We start from the raw sequence: 17,115 nt of genomic DNA, 5'->3' as shown, positions 1-17,115 counted from the left end.
TCACATTAAATCCTGATGTTACCCCTATGAGATCTATTCTTTGTCCTAACCAGTAACAGAGATAGATCTAAAAAGAGCATGGATTTAAGGAGAAAGTACAGGTTCTTGGCCAGTTAAGTATTTTTTATTTTATATTTCCATTGCAGTGTACATTACAGCATAGACTGCTCTTCAGTATATCATGGGAATGCAGAAAAAATATGAATAGGTTGGCTCATAGATTTAAAAGCACTGGATTGTTCCGTGTGTGCTCCCAGCTCCTCTTTGAAATTATCCTCAGCATAAAACATGTATTTACATTCAGATCAGAAGTATCCACAAGAGGCATGCAGCTGTGGAATGTGTTACATATTGTAATTATAAAGATATATTTGCTCCCTTTTCCTGGGAATAGATTCTGGTATTGATTTGTTCTCACTTCTGCTCACCTCCACCGAGGCAGTGGGGGGAAGGTGCATTTTATGGGAAACAACGTTAATTGCTTTATCTCTGGGGAAGAAATACAGCCATTGAAAACCTCACTTACAACTGGGTAACAATTCCTCCAAACAGACTTAGAATAATGATCCAAGCCACGTTCTTTCTTAATTAAGACTATGGTTATAGGTGGTTACTGGGACACTAGGAAAGTTTGGGCAAAAGAGAAAGCCTAGAAAGTGAAAGGGGGAAAAATATAATGTTGAGAACACATTTTTAAAATCATATGAAAGCTGTAGCTTCTCTAAATTGTTTTGAGAACAGGAGTCTTCCAGCAGATTCAAAGCCATCTGATAAAAGAAAACCTGGACAAAAGCTCGAGTTTTACTTTTAATCCTTCAAAAAAAAAAGAACCAACAAAGAGTCGAAAGAGCAAAAAAAAAGAGAACCAACTCAATCCCCAGACCCCACAAAGAGATCTTTGTGGAACATTCTGACCCTCAGGCCTGGCTGTTTTCCTGGACATCAGTGGAGGCATGCTCCACCAGAATGAGCAGATGATGAGGCCAGGGAGGCACACGAGCTCTGTCAGTCCAGCCTTAGATGCATGAACAGAGAGCATCTGTGGGCTTTGAACCTTCCTTTCACCTCTCCTAGAGGCAGTGCCCCAAAACTGCTCATGGGCTGGATTGCTTTGGAGGTGCTGCTTTGAAAAGCAGTAATGAGTGTGAAGAACTCTTAGGTTGGCTGTTTGTCTTGAGCTGCAGGGCTTTTTTAGGTTCTGAAATATGAGAGCCTCCAGAATTACTGCAGCAATATGGATATTGTCACTAGAAAGTTCTTGGTGGTTGATGTAACCCTTCTATTCCGGTTTCTTTTAAGAATGGTTACAATATGCCAGTTTCCAAGAAAAAAAAGAGAGGCGAGGAAAAACAAACCCTGTGTTGCAGAGACCGTTGCATGAGATAAATAGATCCATTTTCTTGGCAGAATAACAACATTTTTCCTTCTTTGATATGGGGCAAATGGAGCTGCTGAGCTGTGTTCTCCGCTGAGATTAGAGATGTATTCGGAGCCCAGAGCTCCCCTCTATCACAAGTCAGTACTAACAAAGCCACAAAAGCCTCTCTGCTTTAAGCACTGCTACTACTGCTATTAAAGAGTGTTTCTACCTGAAAGTAGAACATGAATGGCTCTGGCTTTTCATCCACAAAGAAATGTATTCGGCTGCTTTGCTGAAGCGCTTCGATTCACAATGTTTGTTCTGCCATGGTTTAGATGAAGACAGCACAAAGGTTCTCCCTCTTACACCCCCAAGAGAAACATCTCCCCTCTCATCTCAGCATCCGGCCAAGCCAAGTGTTCTTCCTTTCCCCATTCTGGGTTTTCCAAGAATTTTTTTCTCCTTTTTTTTTTTTGTCTTCCCCCTTGCAATTATCATAGGCACCTTTTGGCCCAGATGGTCTAGCCTTGCATGAAAATTAGATTTTAATTAATCTTTCACAAAAATTTCTGCCTCGTGTGGATGATGTCACGTTCCCATTATCTAACCCTTAATAACTGATTATAGCCTAATTGAATGTACTAGAGGAAAAACGACAGGATGTCAGGATATAAAGTTCATTAAGGAAAATCAATTTGCAAGGCTTTAAATTGCATTAAGGGCTACCCTTTAAATCATCTAATGTATTTCTTCCTGGTTTGGGAAGGTAAATAGGCACACTGTGAAGAAATATGTGCAAGGAGAAGTGGTAGGTTTTGTGGGTAAATTAAATTGCAAATGACTGAAGATCAGACAACAATTCCATTATCAATGACAAGCTGCCAAGGTACTCAAACAAATACTTTGCCAAGTGCCTTGTGTTTTCCATTTCTTTGTCATTTAGAAATAGATAAATCTTGCTTGGAGGCTGGACCGAGATCTCTCTCATTTTATTAAAAAAGCCAACAGAGAAGGGTTAATGAATATCAACTCCATTACTTGCTCTCCAGGATGGATTTGGCAGCCCCTTTCCATGCCAGACCGGATGTTTTCATCTTTTTCAAGTCTATAAACAGTGGAAGCTGCTCAGAGTCATATTCCTGGCACCAGCAGCAGCTTGGATGCATTTCAATTCGTGTCTTTTGTGCTCTGGAGTGAATTCCTACCTTCGTGAATTGTTTAACAAAAACAGGCACTGGGAGAGAACCTCACCTTGGCAGGCAGCTCCTGGGGCTTGATTGAGCTTGTGGTGACACACTGGTGACAGCTGATGTCCCTTGGAACTGGGACACAGCAGACGGGGGGTGTTCATGGCAGGGCACCTGCACCTGCTCCTGCCCTCCTGGCTGCCCAGGGGAGGAGTTTGGAACAATTCCAGAAGGGAGGGTGAGGATGGGGAATGGACTCTGAGGGGTGGAGAAAGAAGCAAAGGACGATAACTGCACCCTCAGGTTGGAGAAAGAGGATAAGGATGATAACTGCACCCTCAGGTGTGGAGAAGGGAGATAAGGATGGTAACTGCACCCTGAGGTGTGGAGAAAGAGGATAAGGATGATAACTGGGCCCTGAGGTGTGGAGAAGGAAGAGATGGATGCTAACTGCACCTTGAGGTCTGGAGAACAGAGATAAGGATGGTAACCGGACCCTCAGGTGGGAAGAAGGAGGAGAAGGATGATAACTGGAGCCTGAGGTGTGGAGAAGGAAGATGAGGAAGATAACTGCACCCTGAGGTGTGGAGAAGGGGGATAAGGAAGATAACTGGACCCTGAGATGTGGAGAAGGAGGATAAAGATGATAACTGGATCCTGAGGTGTGGAGAAAAAACAGAAGGATGATAACTGGACCCTGAGGTGTGGAGAAGGAGAAGAAGGATGATGACTGGACCCTGAGGTGTGGAGAAGGAGGATGAGGATGATAATGGGACCCTGAGGTGTGGAGAAGGAGAAGAAGGATGATGACTGGACCCTGAGGTGTGGACCTGCCTGTGCCACCTTGCATGTGCTGGTGTGGTTTGGCTGGGACTGGACCAGCCCTTGTCCTTCATGTCCTCTGTGCTTTAGCACCAGGCAAAAATGGGTTTGTTCAAAACTTAAATAAAGTTATAGGAAACCCCCACAGTATTACAAGACAAATTCACTGAGATTCCATCCTGGAACAGAAGGGTTTTCTCTCCAGCACCCACCTTTCTTCTTGATGCTGTTTTGGGCTGGATTTGGGGATCATAACAAGGGCTGGTGCATTTATACCCCTTCTCCTCTGGTCTTTGGTGTTCACACATTCCCAGCACTGACAAAGGTTCCCCTCCTATCTCTCATTTCTTTCTAGGCTGGGGGCAGCAAGTCCTGTGTTGACTGCAAAGGTACATGAAAATATGTCCACAAAATAAATCCAGCATCGTGGACCTGAGCCAGTCTCATCCTCCTCCTGGGATTCTTTGTCCAAAATCCAGCTGCTCACCAGAATTCCAAGGTCTTTCTCGGCCTCAGTGGGATGAGGAACCCAGATATCTCAGGATACAACAGCAGCCTCCTGTTTATTGTGATTCTCAGGAAAGATAATTAATTAGGACTTCAAAGGGAGGAGGTGGCATGTGTAGCAGAAGCTTTAAGTCACATTTTGTCACCTCCCCAGAAGTTGTTTAAAGAGGGGAGAATTGGTACAGTGTGTCTTCCTCTTTGAGAGGGTTTATACAGGGCTTTTTAATTACTTTGGAGATTTCTTAAATGTAATTTTGTATGATGGCATCTGGTACAAACTGGATGCCTCTCTTTGATCTGCTGGGGAAGAGAGGGTGACAGTTTTCTTCAAATGAAGAGTAACATCAGCAGAAAAACAGAGAGGGAATTAACATATTGGAGCATCACTTTTCTTGTAATCATCACCCTATTAAATATGGAGGGGAGGATTTTGAAAATCAAGTTTGCATTTTGAACAACATTACTGGGGCTGAGTTGCCCTCATTAGCTATTTTGTATTAAATTTGATAAAAAACCTGCTGCTGACAAGCACTGGAAATGCTTTTTTTTTTTAAATCTTGTTTTTAATCATTTTAGATCACCTACTAAATATCTTTTAATATTTTAATGGGTCTCTTATTCATAGTAAAAAGAGGTGAATAAATTGAATGGAGAAAATAAAAATGCAAAAATCTTCTCAGGCTTTTGCCTCTTGTAACGGTACCAAAATGAAATTTATGGTGCATCTGTGTTTTGCTTTACTTTCAATTTGCAACCATATTTTTGCATATTTAATGTGACTGGAAAAGCATATTTTTGCAATGAATTTGCATTCCAGGTACTAAATTTTGGCCAGTTTTCTTCTAAATTTCACATGACTCGAAGGCCATTTAGAGCTCTTTTTTCTTTGCAGGATTTTATGACATTCCCAGTCTCTTCCCTGAGTGTAAATAAGATGCATCCAAATATACAGATGCTCACTTTTATGTCTTATCATCCCACAGATGAACTCCCAGTGAACATTTTCATTCTGAATAGGTTCCATTTTGTTGGGTTTATTTTCAAACCTACATATTTGGGAATGTTAAAGAGGGAGAAGATACTTTTTATAATTCTTTTGGTTTATTGTGAAAACAGATAAAAATTCCTACAAATATTCATTGAAGCCTTTCTTCATTGAAGGCTTTTATTCCTAAGGGATATAATATCTACATTTTGTGTGCCAAAAGCATCAGATTAAATTTTTTCCAGGGGACTCACTAAATCCTTTCTTTCAGGAGGAAGTTGCTGCTGGAGGGTTCCTGGTTTTATTTCCAGGCATTGATTCCTTGTGAGACATCCAGAGAGAAGGGAAAGGCCAACGTCTTTGCATTGACAATTCTTTTCTCAGATGGTTGAAGGGGGCTTTAAATATGGTTACTCTGCTTAATTATGATTTTGTAATGCTCTTTTAATGAAGATTTGGTGTGCTGCAGCATCTCCATCAGAAAAGCCATTGGATTTGGGGAAGAGATCTTGGGCCAACAATCCCAGCCTGTGCCACCTACTGGGGCCTTGGCAGCTCATCCCAGTGGGTCAGGGAATCATTAAAGTTGGGAAACACCTCAAGATCTTCAAGTCCAACTTCTGGCCAAATCCCCCACACCACCAGCACCCCACATCTGGCATCTCCACAGGGTTTATGGGCACTTCCAGGGATGGACACTCCACCACAACCATTTGAGAAAAGAAATAGCTTTTTATTTGTTTGTTTCAAGAGCTCTATAAGCCCTCCCCATGACTTCATTTGCATCAGGACAGCAAAAATCCCGAATTTCATTCAAGATGGAATTTGGAATTGTCAAATTTAATTTCAAAACACAAAGGGAAGCAGAAGAAGGACCCAGCAGTGTGAGGTACCAAAAAAAGCATCTCTTGGTCCCTCTCTGCAGTGGTAGAACCCTGTTTTGGGTTGGCAGAGGGAGTTTTGGAGGTAGGGAGAGACAAGTGCCGGCAGGAAATGGCACATCCTTGTGTCCTGTCCCTTGTACATCCCTGAGCCTGCAGGCTCCTGATAATTTGAAGGCACATTGGCAGTGATGGTGTCCTCTCTCTGTCTGCACAGCTCAGCAGAATCCCTGTCCCTTGAGGCAACTGTGAAAATATTGAACCAGGCAGCCCAGGATTCTCATTTTCATAAGAGTTGGGACACCTCTGGAAAATGATCATAGTAAAAGCACAGTAATTATGGTTGACTTGCTCTTTACAATTAGGAAATTTTGTCATGCAGGGATTGCTGCTTAGCATGACAAAAAAGCCAGACAGATACAGAGCAGAGCTGTGACAGGAAAACAGCAAAAGTGGTAAGAAATGAGAGGGAAAGCAGGGCTTTGTTAGGTTTGGGACAGCAAGGGGAGTGATAAGAAAATCCATTGTGTGTTTTCCGTGCTGCTGGAAATCAGTGCAGTTTAGGCTGCGTGGTTGTGCTGCAGGGATGGCAGGGAGAGGGAGGCAATCTGATAAATGAAATGATGCATAATTCAGTGCTGCAAGGGCAGTGTAGGAAAACAGTATCATCTCCAGACAAATTAATCTGTCTTAGGTTTATGACTATCTCAAGGCCGTTTGTTTCATTGTCAGTTCAGTCACAGGTAGAGATGTGATTATTATTTCAAATGAAAAGTTCTTTTCCAACAGCCATTTTTGAAAACTGCTGTCTCAGAGCAGAGTCCCTTCCCTGAAGTAATGCTTTCATTTGGAAGTACAATAGCAACTGTCAGTTTTGCTTGCTTTTGTTTTATTTCCATCATCTGTGTGTTATCATTTCAGGGAGGAAATGTGTCTGTGAGCAGCCAGTGCCAGATGTCTGAACTTTCACTTGTCATTTGAGGTGCTGGCAGCACCACTCACCCACCCCAGTCACAACCAGCTGCAGGAGCTTGGCTCCACTCACAAACTGCAACAAAGTCGTAAAACAGAGGGGGAAAGGAATGTTATGGCACTTTGCAGGAGGCTGATGCTTGGAAAGGTTTGGCCCACAAAGGTGTCGGGGATCTGTTGGAGCCCCTTGTGCAGCTCTAGAAGCATCTGTCTGCACACTGTGATTAAAGGGCTGGTGCAGCTGGGACTGGAGGCTTGACCTCCATGGACTGGCCTGAAACCCCTGAATTTGTGATATCCCACCTTTGGCAGCACTGAGGTTGACTCTAGATGTCACTAGAATTGATTAATGCTAAACAATGAGTTTAATATAAGATATTTGAAATTATAATGTGTATAATTATTGTACATAATATAATATAATACTGTATGATGCAATAATAGATGTCAAATATAATATATGATAATACAGTTATAAACCCCAAGCACCTGTTCACCTTCTGGAGTGATTTCTGATTTCTCTCCTTTTACAGAATCATAGAATGATAGAACAGTTTTGGTTGAAGGGACCTTCAATCTCATCCCACCCCTGCCATGGCAGGGGCACCTTCCACTATCCCAGGTTGCTCCAAGCCCTGTCCAACCTGGCCTTGGACACTTGCAGGGATCCAGGGACAGCCAGGACTAAGGGCATTTCCCCAAATATAACTCTGATCTCTTATTTTCCTTCAAAATATGTTTTCTTTCCTAGACATGACCAACCTGCAATGAACCCTGCCCTGCCCAGCCTGCAGCCTGTGACCTTTCCAGCTGGGTTTGGTTTTCCAGCTGAGGATACCTGAGCACAAGGAGTTCAAATGTGAACAAGCTGCATCCAGGGGGAGGTGGAAGAAAGAGTTATTTCAGCCTTGGCATTAGGGATTTCATGTATGGAAATGGAAGATGCAGCAGCTTTTGTTCTCTTTAGGGCTAGACATGCTGGGAGCATGTCAGTGGCTCTTATCCCTCAGGCTATCTGCCAAAATTACAGATATTTCCTGTGCTGTGGTGACACACTGAGCAGCCACACACCTCATTCATGTCTCATTGTTCACAAACAGGGTCATGGCTTGAACATCCAGGGACAGAAAAATGTCCTTTTCAATTAAGCCAGCCCTTGTTCTGTGCTTTTTATCGAGTTCCTTGCCCATTACAAGAGGGCTTTTCTGGAAACAATAGAAGGCAGCAGATAAGGGAGCAGGCTACAACAGATAGGAGCATTTAGTTTCTGTCAGTAGACAAGCAGCTCCCTTCCTCCCTGATATAATGCCTAGAAAAGGAGAGCACAAACACATTTTCATTCACCAAGTTCCTTCAGTGCTGGAGCTGATAAAATCTGAAACATTCATCCTGAGCCATGGCAGTGGGAGAGGAGAAGGGACTCTTCCTCAGTGGGTACCAAACAAAGGGAAGAGGAAAAAAAAAAATCCTGACATTGCCCAGTGGGAAGCAAACAGAATTCAGGGAAGAAAGGTCATGGGAGCAATGCTGTGATTGAAATTTCTTAGAATTCCAGACTGGTTTGGGTTGGAAGGATCATTAAAGCCCATCCAGTGCCACCCCCTGACACCTTCCACAAACACAGGGTGACCCAACCAACACTGCCAGGGATCCAGGGGCAGCCACAGCTTCTCTGGGCACCCTGTGCCAGGGCCTTCCCATCCCCACAGAAAAGGGAAGAGGGGTAGGAATGTTCTCAAATTTTCCTTTTTTTTTTTTTTTTTTCTTTTTTTAATTATATGTACTTGCCTCATCTTTCTGGAAAATCTGCTATAGGAAGTAAGCAAGTTTAAACAGCCAAATCAGAATGAGTGGGTCTGAAATTATCTATTTAATTAGGTTTTATGCTTTGAATCTGCAAATGTTGGTATTAATTTATACTTAATTTTACAGAGCTGCCAGCAAAATATGCTGTGAAGGAACCAATAGTGTGTGTTGCTCACTTATTTCAGATTGGACCCAGAGAGTGTTTTAGGGCCCAGCTGAGGTTTATGGAAGGTTTGGGAGGAGAAACAGCACCACATTTCCAGACTGGTGCAGGTGGGGAAAATTTCCTCTCTAAACAGTGGCTCATGGCTCTTTTCCCAGTGAAAACTGTAGTTAAAAGTATTGGTTGGAACATTTCTAAAGCCAGTAGTTTTTCCTTTACAGAATATTTCATGTTAATAATCAATGATTATGGCACATGTTCCATCTGCTTCCATGTTATCCTTTACAAAGCCATAGAAAGAGAGATTTCCAGAATAACAATATTATTATAAAAAAGGAAGGAAATAAAGAAATTTCTCTGTTTCTCACCATAATATATTTATATGGAGGAGATTAAATTTCCTCTTAATCATAACAAACCAAAATTGCTCTTTGTGTAGCCATCAGGATTGAGTCTATATTTCTAAAGGTTTCATTTCTGAGGATCTTGGAAATCAGACTTTGTTCTTTGTGCACTGAAATAGAGACAAATCTGTGTATCAATTTTTAACTTTTATTTGTTTCACAGGATAAGGCTCATAAAAATATCTCTTGCTCCACTTCCTAATATCCAAAGCAGGTGAAGAAGCATTAAGACAGAGCACATAAACACAACAGAAATGTAAATGAACGAATTCTGGGAACAAGTGCTGCCTGAAGACATCCCCACCACACAGTGATATATATTTCCTCAAAAATAACTTGAAGATCTTCTTCTCTGCCTCCTGCACATTATAAAACACTCAGGGAAATATAGATGAAGTCCTGGAATGCATTTAGATCATTATTTGCAGTGACAACAATGCAGTTCTCTGAACAGTGTGCATGTCATATATACAGAGGCAGTGGAATAAATAAGGCATCTATTGCATTAGGAAAAAAACTACATGTCATCATTCAGGGGCTTGGGAGAATGATGGGGACAGGGAGAAATCCCCTCAAAGAGATTATGAGAGTAATTGAACTGATTGATGGAATGGAACTGACGCTGTGGATAGTTGGTGAAGATTCAGTGAATAATTGCTGGCAATAATTTTGTTTTCTGCAATGCAATGTAGTGTTATACAAGTGTATCAACAATGGGGTGAACAAATCTTGATAAGCCACTGCTCTCAGTGAAGTGCCACTGTCAGGGCAAAGTTAGGTTGGTACAGGGCTCACAGAAACACTGAGAAGTTCAGAAACCCTGAATAGTCCCTTGGAACTCTGAGGAGTCCTGGAAACATCCAGTGCCACCCCTGCCACGGGCAGGGACACCTTCCACCAGCCCAGCTTGCTCCAAGCCCCATCCAGCCTGGCCTGGGACACTGCCAGGGATCCACAGTCTAACTGCTGAGTCTGAGAAGGTGATGCCATTCCCAAGAACCTGCTGCTGGCTGGGTTTGCTTTCACTCTCAAAGACATTGTGGTGTCACAGCAAACTCCAGTGACCACAGGGCAGAGGGGTGCTCATGGCATCAGGGTGTGCCTGAGTCGGTGAAGTGACAGAGCCAAATCTCACTGCACTGAGCACTCCTGTTGTCCCTGATCAGCTGTGGGAGAGACAGGAATGGAAAGCTGGAATTTTTCAGGTTGGAAGTGGCCTGTGGCAGATCAGAATTTCATGTCCATTTTAAAACAGAGAAGGGCTGGGAAAGCAGGAAGCAAAGTCATTAAAAAGGATACAACAACTGCCCATGCCTTGGGGTCATTAGGTCTGTGCTAATCATTAGGGCTAAGGCTCATTAGACAGCACTAATGATGATCAGTGAGCCAAGGGGAAGAATGCTCTTTAGATTGCACTGAGGACTGGATTAAGGACAGATCCACCCCAAAAATCTGTACCTGCAACATTTGGGCCACTTGGACTCTTCTACCTACAGCACTCTGGTGGTTCTGCCAGAGTCTGCAGCACTGCCAGCCTGGGAGCAGCCAAGTCTCATGGCACAAACCAGAACAAACAAACCCCAACTCAAGGGCACTCAAAAACCATTCAGCATCAAACCTTCACCAGCAGCAATTTGTCAAGTTCCATGCCTGTCATGCTGGAAACAGCTTGCTCTGATTGCATTAATTTTTGGGGGGATGTGATTAGGAGTCACTGACATGAAATCAAGTGTGATAAATATCAATAATTGAATGTTGGATCAGTTTTCCCTAGGACAGCTTAATTCCATTCAGCCTGATTTGAAGACCTCACCCTTAATATTGTTTTGTCTGTGTTTCTTTTTAAATTGTGTTTTCACCAATCTTGATATTAAAAAAAAAAAAAAGCCCTATGTAATAAAATGCCTCAGAAATCCTGGCTGCTTTACAGTATTTGTCTGGCCTACTTTGGAGATTAGTTTAATTTAGGTGATATTTGATTTTCCTGCTGCTGGTGGTGTGATTTTTTTGTTTTTATTCAGTTTCTCATTTTTTTGTGCTTCTTGTGGAGATTAGCTTTCTATAAACATGTTATCCATAACATAAATCAAAGAAGCTGGAAATAGTAATATAGTATGGTCATGTATATTCATGGTTGTTTGATGAAGGAAAGATATTAACATATTTCAGATTCTCTGTCATTCCCTTCAATTTTTTTTTATTCAGTAAAAAAGAGAAAGAAGGAAAATATTCTGGTAAATTCACCTATTTAGGAGAGTAAAATTATCAAAACAGGTAGGGCAAGAAATCTCCTTTTCTCTCTAATTTGGTGATTAGTGTAAATTAGTGAGAAAAAAGCTGGGGTTTTTCTTGGTTCTGTTGATCAACGATGAAGCAGATTTTACTCTTCTAATTTGGTGCAGTTTTTTCTTGTCCCCTTTACATGGAGAATTTAAGATGAAATCAGCACCAGCAGCACTTTGAGAAGCAGGACCACCTCAGGTGCTGCAAGGAGAGCTCAGAGCAGCTCTGCACACCCTGTCAGGTGCATTTCAGGGCAATTCCTGACAATTCCTTACCTGCTGCTTTGGGTTATAGCTGGGACAGACCTTCCTGCAAGCTCTGGGCAATCTGCTTATCCAGGAGAGGGGAGAATTCTCTTACTTGGAGAATTCAGAGCTCATCCTACCCTGGGCTTATTCATGGCTTTTATATTTAACAGTCACACCAGAGATAATTCACTCCTGGTGCTACACCCTCTGTTCTCTTACAAGGTGACAGAATTACTGCTCACCAAGTCAGGTAAGTTCTTCCTTAATTTAAAATTAGGGTCATTCATTTATTTAAAAAATCTCTGTCATTCTCATTGACCTGATGAAGGTCATAAGATCAAGTTCTCCCTCATCCCTGAAGATCTTGTGGGAGCTGTCCCAGAGGTTTCCCTTGGTCAGGAGATCCCAACTCCTGGATCCATCAGGGTTACACACAGGCCTGTGTGTAGCATTCACATTCTCTGAAAAACCCAGGATTTTTCTTCTGAGAAGCTGAGAACCCTCAGAGAAAAGGAAAACAATTCTTCTCTCATTGCCTTCTCCTATGTTTGCTCATTTGGAATGTGTTTGGAGATTGTTTACCCATAGGTGATTGTTTCATTGCATTCTGGTGTGAGTTGTTTTAACTCAATGGCCAACTGGGGCCAAGCTGTGTTGGGACTCTGGAAAGAGTCACAAATTTTCATTATTATCTTTTTAACATTGAGTAAATATCCTTTCTATATTCTTTAATTAGTATAGTATTATTTAATATAATATAGTATCATAAAGTAATAAATTAGCCTTCTGAGAACATGGAGTCAGGTGCATCATTCCTGCCTTTGTTGGGACTTTTCCCTGCAAATACAATCCCTGTCTGTGCACTGAGCCTTCAACATGCCCTGCAATGGGAGGCTGGGCTGTGCAAGGCTGGGTCAGCACCTCTGACAAGCTGGATTTACTCCTCCTGCATGGAAAAATGCCAGTTCAGGCTTCTTAGGGCTCCTAAGGATTCCCACTGGAGCCAGGGGGAAAGGGGTTTCACTGGATGTGAGTGTTGAAATGGCTTCAATGATTGCTGAAGTCTTTGGCTTATTTATTACTGAAGCTAAATCAACAAATCTCAGCAGACCACCTTTGAGCTAAGTAAAACCATAGCTTCTCCTCTCCTTTAAATATTTTATACTTAAAACAGATGAAAATGATTTTTTGCAGTGGCTTTGGTTCTGTCTGAGGTGGAGCGGATCAAAGGTGAGATTTTCTGTCTGTGGGATATTTGTGATTTGACAAAAAAGGGGGAGAGGTCATTCCTGCATCTGTGAATGAAAAATTGGAGTTCTGAAAGTTTCCCAAAGAGGGGAAAAAGCAAAAAAGATGAAAGCAGCTTGGCAATAAATGAAATTGTAAAGCCTGCAGTGAGCTGGCAGCTGTGCCCAGGCTCTGGGGGTGCCCTGCTCAGCCCCTCTCTGTTCTCTCACCATCCCCAGCCCAGGGCAGCAGCCAGGACAGGAGATTTTGGATTCTGCTCCAGCAGCAGCCCTGCCTTCAGACCTTGGGAATGTGCCAGGAGCTCTCCAGGTTTCTGCAAGCTTGAGAGGTAGGAGGGAAGCCCTGATTAACCCAAGGTTCCTTTGCAAGGCTTTCATCACTGCCTTGTTGAATGAGATAAGTGAAGTGAGACTTAGCACTGCAAGCTTAGATAAGCCTGAAGAAAGGGAAAACTGACAATTACCAGTTTGATCTAATAATGCAGTAATGTGAGAAACTGAATTTAATACACAGGAAAACAATATGAGGCAATGGTGATACTATAATTAAGTAAATAACTTAATACATACATGTTTAATTAAACCCCCCATTTATTTGAGAACACTCTCTCTGTTTGGAATAGCAATTTGAAATCACTAAAGCTCAAGCTGAACAATATAATTTTCATTTAATAGTAATCTTGGACCAGCACATTGAAGACATTCATTCAGCATAGTGGAAATGAGATTTTCAGGGAACTGTATTATGGGTTGTCTCTTGGATCCCAAACTGTGAAATCGTGGATCATGGAAGCCCAGCATATAATTACCCTGGTTGCATAATGCAGTGTCCCAACTCTGGAATAATATTGTGAGAGTTTCTATTTGTAATCTCTACAGCTTTGAGAAAACCCCAAATTTCATTCAAGATGGAATTTGGACTTGTCAAATTTAATTTCAAAATACATTCACATTGAATAAAATCACAGTAAATAAGTTGATGTGTGTTTCCTTTGATATTTTATACAGTTTATTTACAGAAGGTTGGAAAAATAGTATAGTAATCAAAAATTAACCCTTCCCTTCCCTCTCCTCTTTCCCTTTTCCCTTTCCCCTTTTTGTTCATTTGGGATTTTTGTGTTTGGTTGCTTGTTGTGGATTTTCCCCCTTCTTAACAAAATATTATGGAAAACCACATGCATTTTACCAAATGCTTCCAGAACCGAGGGCCAAACAAAATTTATCCATGAAAATGCAGATAATAGGAAAAAATGAAAATTACAATTTCAGAGTGCAACAGGGTGTGAAGTGAAGCTGGATTTGTGGAATGATGTTTTCCAAGGCATTTCTGATCAGTTCCAAGAACAGCTTGGGGCTTAATCACTTAATTATCTCATCACATTCATTCTTTTCATACTTTCACAGATATTTTTCTCTTTGTTTCTGTTTTAATTTTGCAAGAATTAGAAAAAGGCTTATAGAATTAAAAACTTGGCTTCAGCTCTCATAGAAGCTTCTAGAATGTGATGTTTTTCCTTTGAAAATCATGAAGCTTGTCCTCAGCTTTCTTACCAGAACTCTTAATCCACTTACAGGAAAGAATGAGACATTTCACTGACTTTTCTTTTATTAGAGTTTCCACATGTCCCCTCTCGTTTTCTCAGCTGGGCACTTAAGCTGTTTCCCAGGAAGTTGTAAATGTCATTTTGTCAAGGTTGCTTTAAGGTACTCAGGTTTTTGACAGCCTCAGTTATTTGCAAGGTATGGACCTTCCAGAGTGTGGTGATGGAGTGGAATTATGGATTGGGTTGAGTTGGGAGTGGCCTTAAAGCCCATCCAGTTCCACCCCTGCCATGGGCAGGGACACCTTCCACCAGCCCAGGTGGCTCCAAACCCTGTCCAACCTGGCCTTGGACACTTCCAGGCTTCATTCTTCCACCTTGTTCCTTCCTTGTTCTTCCCACTGTGGGAATTTTGAATTAAATATATCACAGCAGACTTCCATGCCTTCATATCAAAAAAATTATAAATGGAAGGTGGAAATGCTGCTGGTGGTGTGATCCTGGTGAATGAGTATTCCACAGGGTCAGACTGAGCAGGAGGAAACACCTTTCTGCTCACGGGAAACTCCTGCTGAGTTGTGAAAACAGGAATTCCTCCCCTAGTGAGGGGTTGGGTAGCAAAAACATCAGATCCAGTGACAAGTCAGGAATAACCTGGGAGTCTGGCTGGAGCCTGGCCAGTGCTTTTTTTGGGAAGACTTTGAGGTGTTCTAGAAGCCTCTGCTTTTGATGATTAACTGTGTCTTGGTCAAGGTAATCCCTCCAAGGGCTGTTTCCTTGATTTCCAGCTCTAGCAGAGCTTCCTCAAACTGGGAGATGTTTTGGAGCAGTTTGCCACTCCCGTTGATTTATGGGAACAAAACAGAGCCTTGGTAAAAATGGTGGGAAAATGCGCAGAAATTGCTGTAATTTGGGCTCCTCATTTACATAAAAATTATTTTCTGTAAAACAGGAATATTGAAAATTTAATAATTTGTGTTTTAACAGATCCAAGGCATCCAGGAAATGAACTACACAGGTTTTGCCCTTTCTTGTGCCGTGAAAATTAAATGTGTGGAAATTGAAGGCTTTGGTGCTGGAAGCCTCATGGACACAATGTGAGTGTTGCTTATGTTTAAAGCTGATCCCTGGGGTGGTTTTTTTTTTTTTGTGTTAAAAACTGAAACTTTAAAAGAGGCTTCTTTCGATGAATTTCCTGCTCTGTTCAGGTTTCCTCATTTTCTTTAACAAATTCTTTCAAGATATAAACCCAATTCTCAGTGGAAAACAATAAGAAAAATAAAACATTGTACCAACAAAATTTTAAATTTAGTTGAAATTAAATGTTTCAGGGGATCCAATACAACTTGGGGGAACTTTAGGTCTGAAATATCTCAACTTCTGCCTTTTGTCCCAGTTCAGAGTAGATTTTCCTCCCAAAGTTCTGGTGGAGCTTGTGATGTGTTTTTGCCATGCTCCATTTAATAATGTTCTAACCTCGGATGGTCCCCAGATTAAATTTTTGTTTCAGAGGATTTGTAGAGGGAGCAGCAGATGTTCTAAATTCTATTTCTTTGGAAACTCTATTATTTCCTTGTCATCCTGGCAACTGGTTCTTTATTAGCTTCTCTTGTCTTTCCCTAGACAAGCCCAACAGCCCTGAGCCCCCAACATTTTCGTGACCAGAAAAATCCCACCCCACTTGAGGTCTCACCATGGAGGTCATCAAAGTCCTCACCAAAGTCCTGCGTATTGTGGGTATTTGGATAAAATTAATTGGATTTTTTTTTATATTTAAAAGAAAAGACTATATTTCTTATTGACTGTGTATTTTAAAACACCACAGTGAGCGAAGTGGTAAAATCTTTGGGAAGCATGTGATCTAAATGACTGGCATGTGGGAAAACAGATTTTCTGTAAAAAAATTAATTTATTTAAATCAACCTGTGCAACCAAAGTCATGCACATCACTGGGAGCATAATACCCATGAAATCTCTGCTCACCACAACCAGAACAACACGGGGCCCTCAAGGCTCCTGATTCCCTGTGCATGTGGAGCATTTCAGGGGCAGAATTAGGGATGGGAGAAGAGCAAAACAGCTGAAAAAATCTTGGCTGATTTTCCAGCTTGAGTGTCTTTTGCAGCCATGCTGAAATAATGCAAATTTAATGTCTCCTATTTTGCATCAAGCTGATAACTGTATTAACAGCTTTCATTTTCTTTAGTCTTTGATTATTTCTCCTAGATGTTGGTTATTATATTCTAGAATCCAGAATGGTTTAAGATGGAAGGGACCTTAAAGATCACTTTTTTTTAAAGAAACTTAAAGGTCCCCTTGTTCTGTCACTCACACACTTGCAAACAGTCTCTCATTCATGTCCATGAGGTTTCTCACAACTGAAGTGTCCAAGCATGAGGGGACTGTACCAATTTAGCCAACTGGTATTTTAAACAAAAATGGTTATATCAGTGTGCCTCTATATATATCAGTGTGTCTCTCCATTTATTTCTAATTTAATTGTCTCTAACAGTGGTTAGAACTTAGTGGTGGATAACTACAAGAGACAAAATGTCCCCAGAACCACTTCTCTGGGAATTACCCAGGAGAACAACAGGATTTCTGTTCATGAGGTTTAAACAGCGTCAAGAAATTGCTTGTTTATTGCAAATCTTGTTTGGATTGTTAGCAGGCCCATCACAGCTGAAATTCAGACTCTTATGTCTTGGG

This window comes from Melospiza georgiana, chromosome 9 (genome assembly GCF_028018845.1).
Source record: "Melospiza georgiana isolate bMelGeo1 chromosome 9, bMelGeo1.pri, whole genome shotgun sequence".
In the NCBI taxonomy this organism is placed as follows: Eukaryota; Metazoa; Chordata; class Aves; order Passeriformes; family Passerellidae; genus Melospiza; species Melospiza georgiana.
The sequence above is the reverse complement of the archived record's forward strand: the minus strand, read 5'-3'. Positions refer to the sequence as shown.